Source organism: Crocuta crocuta, unplaced genomic scaffold (assembly GCF_008692635.1).
Source record: "Crocuta crocuta isolate KB4526 unplaced genomic scaffold, BGI_CrCroc_1.0 scaffold737, whole genome shotgun sequence".
Lineage (NCBI taxonomy): Eukaryota > Metazoa > Chordata > Mammalia > Carnivora > Hyaenidae > Crocuta > Crocuta crocuta.
In genome coordinates, this window is record NW_027527804.1 from 1,105,855 (window position 1) to 1,114,328 (window position 8,474).

The 8,474-nt window shown below is 39.8% G+C and overlaps 1 protein-coding gene across 2 annotated transcripts in view; it reads left to right on the forward strand.

The window, feature by feature from the left end:
* Positions 1 to 219: 219 nt before the first annotated feature.
* Positions 220 to 8,474, forward strand: part of ACSL4 (acyl-CoA synthetase long chain family member 4) — a 50,087-nt gene continuing 41,832 nt past the window's right edge. For both annotated transcript variants that reach the window (XM_077773651.1, XM_077773660.1), the window contains exon 1: positions 220 to 262. The gene's annotated coding sequence lies outside the window, so the exon portion shown is untranslated. The remainder of the gene's footprint in view (positions 263 to 8,474) is intronic.

An 8,474-nucleotide genomic window follows, 5' to 3' on the forward strand; every position in this document is an offset into this window, starting at 1 on the left:
CAGAGTTTTGACTGTTTCTTAATCAGGCTCAGTTACTTTTCTGAGATCCTAATAGCACCCCTTCTAGCCAGATGATCATCTCTAGTCATTTCTTGTTTTTCCTTTGATAGCTGGCTCATCGTGAGCTAAGATGAANAAATGCACTTGAGGTTTTTTTTTTTAAGGAGTTCTTTCCTCATGTCATTGTACCCATAAATGTTGTCTTTTATTGCAGATTGAAATAAAAAAAGATAGACGTGTTCTTCAGAGAAAAAGGAAATTTGTAAGTATTCTTGAAAAATTCTAACTTTGTACTTTTATCAGCTTTTGGGGAGAATTAAGTTTTAACATTTCTAACAGGCATCTTGACTCATTCATTCTGTAGTAGAAAAACCCTGCCAGTCTTGATATTTGTCTTAAAAAGGCAGTATTTGGAGAAGTAAAATGGGAAAACTTTTTACCCTGTACAACTTCTAAACTTTAGACCATCATCACTCATTTATAAAAGGGGATGCAATAATTGAGATCTAAGTAAAATCTTTTACTTTGAGTGACACCAAAACATGGACTCACAGATTAGAGTTCTACTTCTGACTGTTTAGGCTTACAGGCTATTGAGTCTTTGACAAGCTGTCTTGCTTCCCTTTGCCTAAATTTCCTCATCTGTAATGAGGTTCATTATTACTGATGAAACTAGACATGTAGTAGTATATACCCTCCCTAATCAATTAAAGCTTATTCTAGTTACTGTTTCTCAAAACAGATTTAAATATATTTCTGATTTTCAGATTGTAAGTATTAGTCCTGTCCTTCACTGGAGTATCTACTCTAGACCATAGCATGGAATCAAAGAAATATAGCAGAGCACTTAAAATTAAAATCATAGTGTTTGACTCTTGGACGTTGAAAATTACCTAGTCCAGCATTTCCCAAACATTGATTTTCAGACAAACACTGGTCAGTGAAGAGTTTTTACTAGTCCACAGTGAAGGGAGGAAAGTAAGGACAATGGCTATTTGTTTCTTAAAGCTAAACTCTTCCCGTTTACATGATTACTTATTATTATAAGATCTGTCCATCTAGTTAGGGGGCATTAAATACATTCTATCTTCTCTGAAATGATGGTGATAACAAATGGTAGGGTTTTTTTTTAATGTCCATACCTGCCCGCCCCCCAAGGCAGCTGTGTTATTCCTCGTACCATCTTTTGTTTTTGTTTTTAAAACTTTTACTGGCCTGTGATATCTAAAAGTAAGAACCCAGCTTTCTCATTTTACAGATGAGGAAACAGACAATAGGTTATTTAATTTGTTCTAGGACTTACAGTTCAGCAAGTTGCTGAACCAGGACCCAAACCCTGTATACGATACTGCCTCTCTTGTATTTCTGGTCTTTTTGTGAAGTGCTCTAATTATAATAGGTTGTAAACTTGAAATAGAAGAGCTGGTAGCTCTTACATGCCAATAAGTATTTTTGAAGTGCAAGTGTAAAGAAATTCAAGACTTGATGTTCTTGTACAGCTCAGTGCTAAAGTCTAACAATTATTAGCTTCCATTAGAAAAACCTTAAACGTAGCCAGAGGGTTTCATAAGCAGACCTGAATTTGCTGTATCTGAATTCAGCTACTTAGCATGCTATCCTGTGATTGATCGAAGAAGTAAGATATCATTGAGGTTAGTGTTTCCTTTGGGAAATAGACTGTGGTTCCATTGTGAGGGCAATAGCATCCAGACTTCTATAGTTAATTTATTTATCTACAGAGAGTCTGTTTTCTTCCCTCCCTTTCTCCCTCTCTCCCTCCCTCTTTCTTTTCTCTCACACTCTCTCACTCACTCTCTCACCCACAGACACCCACACACACACACCCACACCCACACACCCTGCAAACATACATAAACATTTATAGCAGTCGGCCTACAGCCCATCTAGATATGTAAGACAAAAAAAAAAAAAAAAAAAACTTCCACATCAAAGAGTAAGAGTTGCCAAAAGCATTAGCAGAAACATATGGCCAGTTGTGTTCAGGAGTGTGTACAGGTACTTGGGAATGTCTTTGACACTTTAAAGACTCGTCTTCAATTGGCAGAGCTTGGCCTTGCCTATCCCAAAACACACTTCAAAACAGAAATACTGAATTCCCTTTCCCTCCCTCCCTCACTGTAGTGAAGCAAAAATGGACCAGGTAAACAAATGAATGTGAAGAGAGGAGAATGGAAAGTATTCCTCATCCCTAGTATGGAGGAGACATTGACTCTATGAGTACTTTTCCATAGCTCCTTGTATTGAGCTTCATAAATACATGCTTTAGTTAGCAATTCTTTAATTTCTAAAAATGCGAGGCACCCCCATAATGAAACGTTAAGAATAAACATACATTTTGAATGATCTGCTGTCATAGGAATACCTGTGCCCTTCTAGTGCTAATATTTGCAAGTTGACTGAATGGCTGTAGGATTTTAGTCTTCAACAGATTGATCAGTCTTTGAGATCTTTTATTAGCCTCACTTATAAAAGTATATTTAATACTGAAGAGCAGAGTGAGATTTAAAAAAAAACAGCATCATCCAGTTTCACATGGTGGCCATGGGGCTGAATTTTAGTGACTTACTTGGCCGTTTTGTAAGAAATGGTTTAAGATTACATTGTTGCATAATTTTTAACAGTATAAAGTACTGGGTAACAACATTAACAAAGAGCTAACCTGTTAGACTGGCTCCTCTAGCAAATGTGGAGGGTAGGTCATGTGGCAAAAAAGGTATAGTTGCAAAATTCTCCCTGGTACACAAAGTTATTACTATGGGAAGTATTATTGCTGGTCACAGATTTTTTTTTGTATCTATCCAAAAAAACCCTACACTTTGTATTACTTTATTTTTGGTAAGTACGTAGCATGACAGGAGATGTAGTCTGTGTACCTCTCACTTGGAGGAAATACATTTATTATAGCTGCAAGTTAATTTTATAAAAATTATTTAATGTTTATTTTCTTGGTGGGGGGTAGGGAAGAGAACCAGAGAGAGGGAGACACAGAATCCGAAGCAGGCTTCAGGCTCTGAGTTGTCAGCACAGAGCCCGACATGGGGCTCAAATTCACGAGCCGTGAGATCATGACCTGAGGCGAAGTTCGACGCTCGACCGACTGAGCCATCCAGGGTCCCCTAATTTTAAAGTGAAGTTCTGTAACCCAATTATTTTTGATTAGCTTCTGTTAAAACCATAACTTTGTTCCTTTGGAGAAAAAATTACCTAGGTAATAGAAGACTTTACAGACAAAATTAAAGGCTACACCACACTGCAATGGTGCCCCCTAATTTAGCAACAAAGTTTTGTTTACAGGGATCTATAGCAGTTAATCTTCAGCAGTAGCTGCAAAACATTGAAATGGGCACTGTGCTGTCTACTACCCCTTTATGGCACTGAACCCCTTTTTTATGTCTCTAAACACATACCTCTTGGAACTTAGTTTTTCTCCCTTTTTCTGGATGTCTGATAAAGTTGGATGGTAACATTATGTCTTATCAGTATGTGGCCATTACTAGCATGGCTTATCCTCACGATTCCTTAAATGTCAGCTTTGGATGAAATCCATACAACCAACTCCTGACGTTTGAAAGGTTCGTATTTAAAAATCAAGTGTATGGTGATCACTTAAAATGAGGAATATATATTTACACAATGTATGTGAAGTGTGTAGGCAGCAACATTGGCTCCCAGATCTCATTTCAACACATTAGATCACCTTATTTCAACACATATAGATAGGATCCCAATTATAAGATCCTATGACCTAGAAAAAACATAATCTGATGCATGCCGGGGATGTTCTTAAGGCATTATGGGAGGGAGCTTTTACTGCAGTGTGAAAGAGCATCTTCAACATGGCAGCTGAGGTGCTTTCTTTGCTGGGAAAATCTGGGAAGAGACTGGCAGGATGGCGACTTCAGGAGTTAATAACTCTCCAGGTGATGAAGTAGAGAGGCTGGGTTAATCTTGTTAGAGACGCACCCTAAGATCAGCTGTAGTTGTGAGACACTGCTGGTCAAAAATAGCTTGCTAGGTACAGGTGCAGTGTGTTGGGATAGGACATGTATATGTTTACCCCTAGGTTTTTGTTTCTGTTTTGCTTTTTCAGTTTTCAAATGTATTCTTCTAATTGCTGTGTATTGAGTTTAAAGCTTGGTTGTACAGATATGCCATATTGATTAGACTGGTCAGTCAATTTGAATCAGGTGAGACTTACAAGGGGCTGATGAATATGTATTTCACATGATGATTCAGTCTTGCAGACTAACAGCAAAAGATCCTACTAGCTATTCTTTTAATGCCTTTTATTTTCTTAAAACAGTAATATTTTTAAAGTTTTACTATTAAAATATTAAGTGAATTCTGTTGTACTATAGCTCCTATAAAGTTTGATTTCATTAACCAAATGCAGCTATTCTTTTAACATTGTATTTGAGCTTTCTCCTGTATGTTAATATCGTTCGGAACTTTTTAAAGAGTGTGTGAAAGAAAATAGAATTTTAATAAAAGCACTCCACCCCTTTACATAAAGTCTTGGTGATGCAACATCTGTGTAGAAATATGATCTTTTAAAGAGCCACAGGTACGCTTTATCTATTTAATGTCTTGGAGCTTTTTAAATTGTTTCTTGATTTAATGTTTAGTGGATACAGCTACTCCTTTTCAGAAGGCACATTATTTCTTGATTTGGTATTTAAATTATCCTAAAATAATGTGTGACTTGAAAATGTGATTTCTTCAAGTAGCACTCACACAGTTCATTGTTGGTTTTCAAACTGATGCCTTTTACATTTTGATAAGGTCCTGTGCAAGGACACATGAAATAAATTTGTCCTTATTGTGTGTTTCAGCTTGGCAAACGCATGAATTTTTACTTGGTTTACTCCGTTTTCTCAAACTTCTGAAAAAAAAAAGTCTTGGCATTAATCAACCAGTGTATGAGATTTTCTCTTTCATTTTTAAATTGATGTTGTGTCACATGCTTCTGGGGGAGATGATTTCTTCTTTTAAATTCAGATTTTAATCAATATGTAGTATGTGTTTACTTTGCATACTAAAGCTTAAATGTATCACTAATGCTTTTTGTGTTTTAACTATCTCAGAACATTTGAAGTAACTGGAATGAAATACTTAACATTAAACTTGACCTCAGGACAAAAAATAAAAGAAAATTTTATCCGATTTTCCACTAAGACTTATAGGACTTACTAGATGCCCCAAGGGCTTCCTCCCCACCCCCCATAAAAATGCCTTGGGATGTAGGACAGGTCAGTGCTCAAAATTGCTGCCAGAATTTCTTCATACACAAGGTTTGTCACCTATTTGGATTATACCAGTATGACCAGGGTCACCAACAGTACAGCTGAAAGCAGAGACTTTAAAATCTATTAGAGCTGGGTCAGAATCCCTACTTTGCCGTGTCACCTTGGGCATATTATCTCTCCGAGACTGTTACTATCATCAGTAAAATGAGGGGACTACCTCAAAGGGGTTTTCTGAAGGATTAAATGAGATAATGCATCTGAAGGATTGAGCACAGTACCTAGCCCATAGGAAATGCTCAATATGTGGTTATTAATGTGATTTCTGTGTGGAATGGTAAACAGCAGCAGGAACAGTGAACAGTTTTGTGACTGAAAAGGATGGCCTGCCCTTTCGTGGCGGCCATAGAAATGAATTACTTAACTTCAAGGAAGCACAGCTGAGAATTCATGTCCTGATGGTAGGGCAGCAGTATCACTCTTCGTACATGGAAGGAGAGCATACCTTTGTGAAAGGCATTGGTGAAAAAGCACATAGTACCAATTGTGTAGCCTTCATGCTTTTCTTTATTTTTAAGTTTATTTCCTTAAAGAGAGAGATCTGGGGGGGGGGGGCGGAGAGAGAGAAAATCCCGAGTAGGCTCCACACTGCCAGCGTGGAGCCCCATGCCTGGCTTGAACTCAAGAACTGTGAGATCATGACCTGAGCCAAAATCTAGAGTCTTACCTGACTGAGCCACCCAGGCACCCCAAGCCTTCAGGCTTTTATAGCATCAGTCTTTCACTTCTGTGAAACAAGGNGGGGCTCGAACCCACGAACCGTGAGATCATGACCTGAGCCGAAGTCGGATGCTTAACCGACTGAGCCACCCAGGCGCCCCATGTCTTAATTTATTTTTAAGAGAGAGATTTTTCTTTTTTAAAGATGACTAAGGTCGGTGGCCTTCAGGTTGTGGTCCTTGCATAACTTTTACTTTATTATTTTAGAGCAGTTCCATGTATGTTCTTATTTTTTAACAAATCATTTAACCCCTAATGCATGGAAGGACTGCTGTAGTCCTTGAGGGTTCAGCAGCAAACTGTAAACCTGCCTCATGGAGCTTATGTTCTAATGGGGATGGCAATGACAAATATAAAAACGAAAAGATAATAGTGGTGATATGTGCTAAGGAGAAAAAGAGCGAGAAAGGGGACTGTGCATGTTGGGGTGCAATTTTTGGATGGCTGGAGAAGGTGATATTTGAGTAAAGACAAAAAGGTAGTGAGAGAATAAGCTATGCAGGCATCTTGGGAGAACATTCCAGGCAGAGAGAATAGTATGTACAAAGGCCCCGAGGCAGGGTCATGCCTGTTGTGTTCCAGAAACAGCAAGGAACAGGTAGAACTATAGCAGAATGAGGCAGGGGAAAGCATAGGAGAAGTCATAAATTTAAGAGATAGGAGAAAGATCACATAATCTCGTTGGGCAGAGGGGGGACTGAGGGGATCATTTGGGGATCTTTTGAAAGGTTTTGAGCAGAGCAGTGCCACAATCTACCTTACATTTGCATGGAAGCACCCTGGCTGCTGGGTTTAGAATATGCTATAGAAGTGGAAGCAGGGAGATCAGAGGGGCAAACACATTTATTCAGGTGAGATGATAGTGGCTGAAACCAGGACAGTAGCAGTGGAAGTAGCGAGAAGCAGTTCAGCTGGGTATGTGTCTTATCTGTATAGCTGGTAGGATTTGCTGTTGATGGGTGTGGAATGTGTGAGAAAGAAGAGTGGAAGTGAATCTCTAAGGGTTTTTTTTTTTTTTTGGTGGTGGTGGTGTTTTTTTGGTCAAAGCAACTGGAATGACAGAGATGGGCATGACTGGGTGGAGCAGGTGTGTGGCCGGTTGATCAGCAGCTCTGCTTTGACCATATTAAGTCTGAGGTACTTAACTGATAGGGATCTGTTGAGGAAAAAAGTTGGATCCACAAATCTGGTGTTCAAGAAAGACCTCCAGGCTAGGGGGCAAAATTTGGAAGTTATCACCGTATATATATGCTATCTGAAGCTATGGGACTCAGTAGGATCCCCCTGGCGTGGGTGGAGAGAAAGAGGAGAGGAAAGGCGGGGACTGAGGGCTGTTGCANGAAGAAAACCGGAAGAACTGAGGTTTACTGGAAGCCATGTGAAGTAGTTTCAGTCAGGAGCAGAGGGGGCGGCTGTGTCAAAGGCTGCTAATGATTTGAGGGAGATGAGGGAGCCTTAACTGACCTTGGGATGTGACACATGGAAATCACCAGGGCCCTCCATCAGAGCAATTGTGTGAATTGGTAGTGTGTAAAAGCCATAGTAGTAGGTTCCAGAGGACATAAAGGGAAAGGACTGGGAGATGTAGGGTATAGGCAACTCTCAAGGAGTCCCAAAGAGAAGATAGGGGGCTGTGGCCAGAGAAGAATGTCTGAGAGAGGGAATGGTTTTTACAGTGAGAGAAATGATAGGCTGTTACAATGCTAATGGAAATGATTCAGTGAAACAGGGAAAATTAATGGGGTGGGTGAGGGGAGAGTCAGTGGAGCAGCACAGCCAGGTCCTTCTCAAATAGACAGGAGTAAGTAAAGGGGACACTCAGCACCGTCCATTTTTTCTCCAGCCAAATTCAGCTGCATGGGTACAGGTACAGACTTCAGTGGAGGATTGGATTCCAACCTGGGTATGGTTTAGCTGATGAAGTACAGCAAAGTAGGAAAGGAGAAAANTGAGACCCAGATCTTCTACCTCGGTTTAACCCATTTACCACCCGGGAACTCAGCCTTTCTCGTCTGCAGAGTACATTTTCCTTTAATACAATAACCAAGGGGTGACTCCTGAGTTGCTAAATCATCGTACACACGTGACTCTTACAGTATAGCTACATGCTAGTGAAGTTGGCTCTGAAAAAAAAATGCAGTTTTCCCATTGTCTTAGATCCCAAACATGGAGCAGGATCTTACACCGAAAGCCTTAGGCATCTGCTATACTACTTGCCATTTCTCACATCCATCCTGTGCCCTTCTGCTTCCATCCATTTGCTCATCTGTTTGTTCCCTCTGATAGGACTGTCCTCATTCTCTGCTCTTTTTCTTTTCCTTTTGAAAACGTACCATCCTTCACACCTACCTCAACTACTATGTTTTTGTGAAATCTTTCCAGCTGGTTCTACTTCCTCCATCTCTTTTTCCCCCCAAACTGGATACAGTC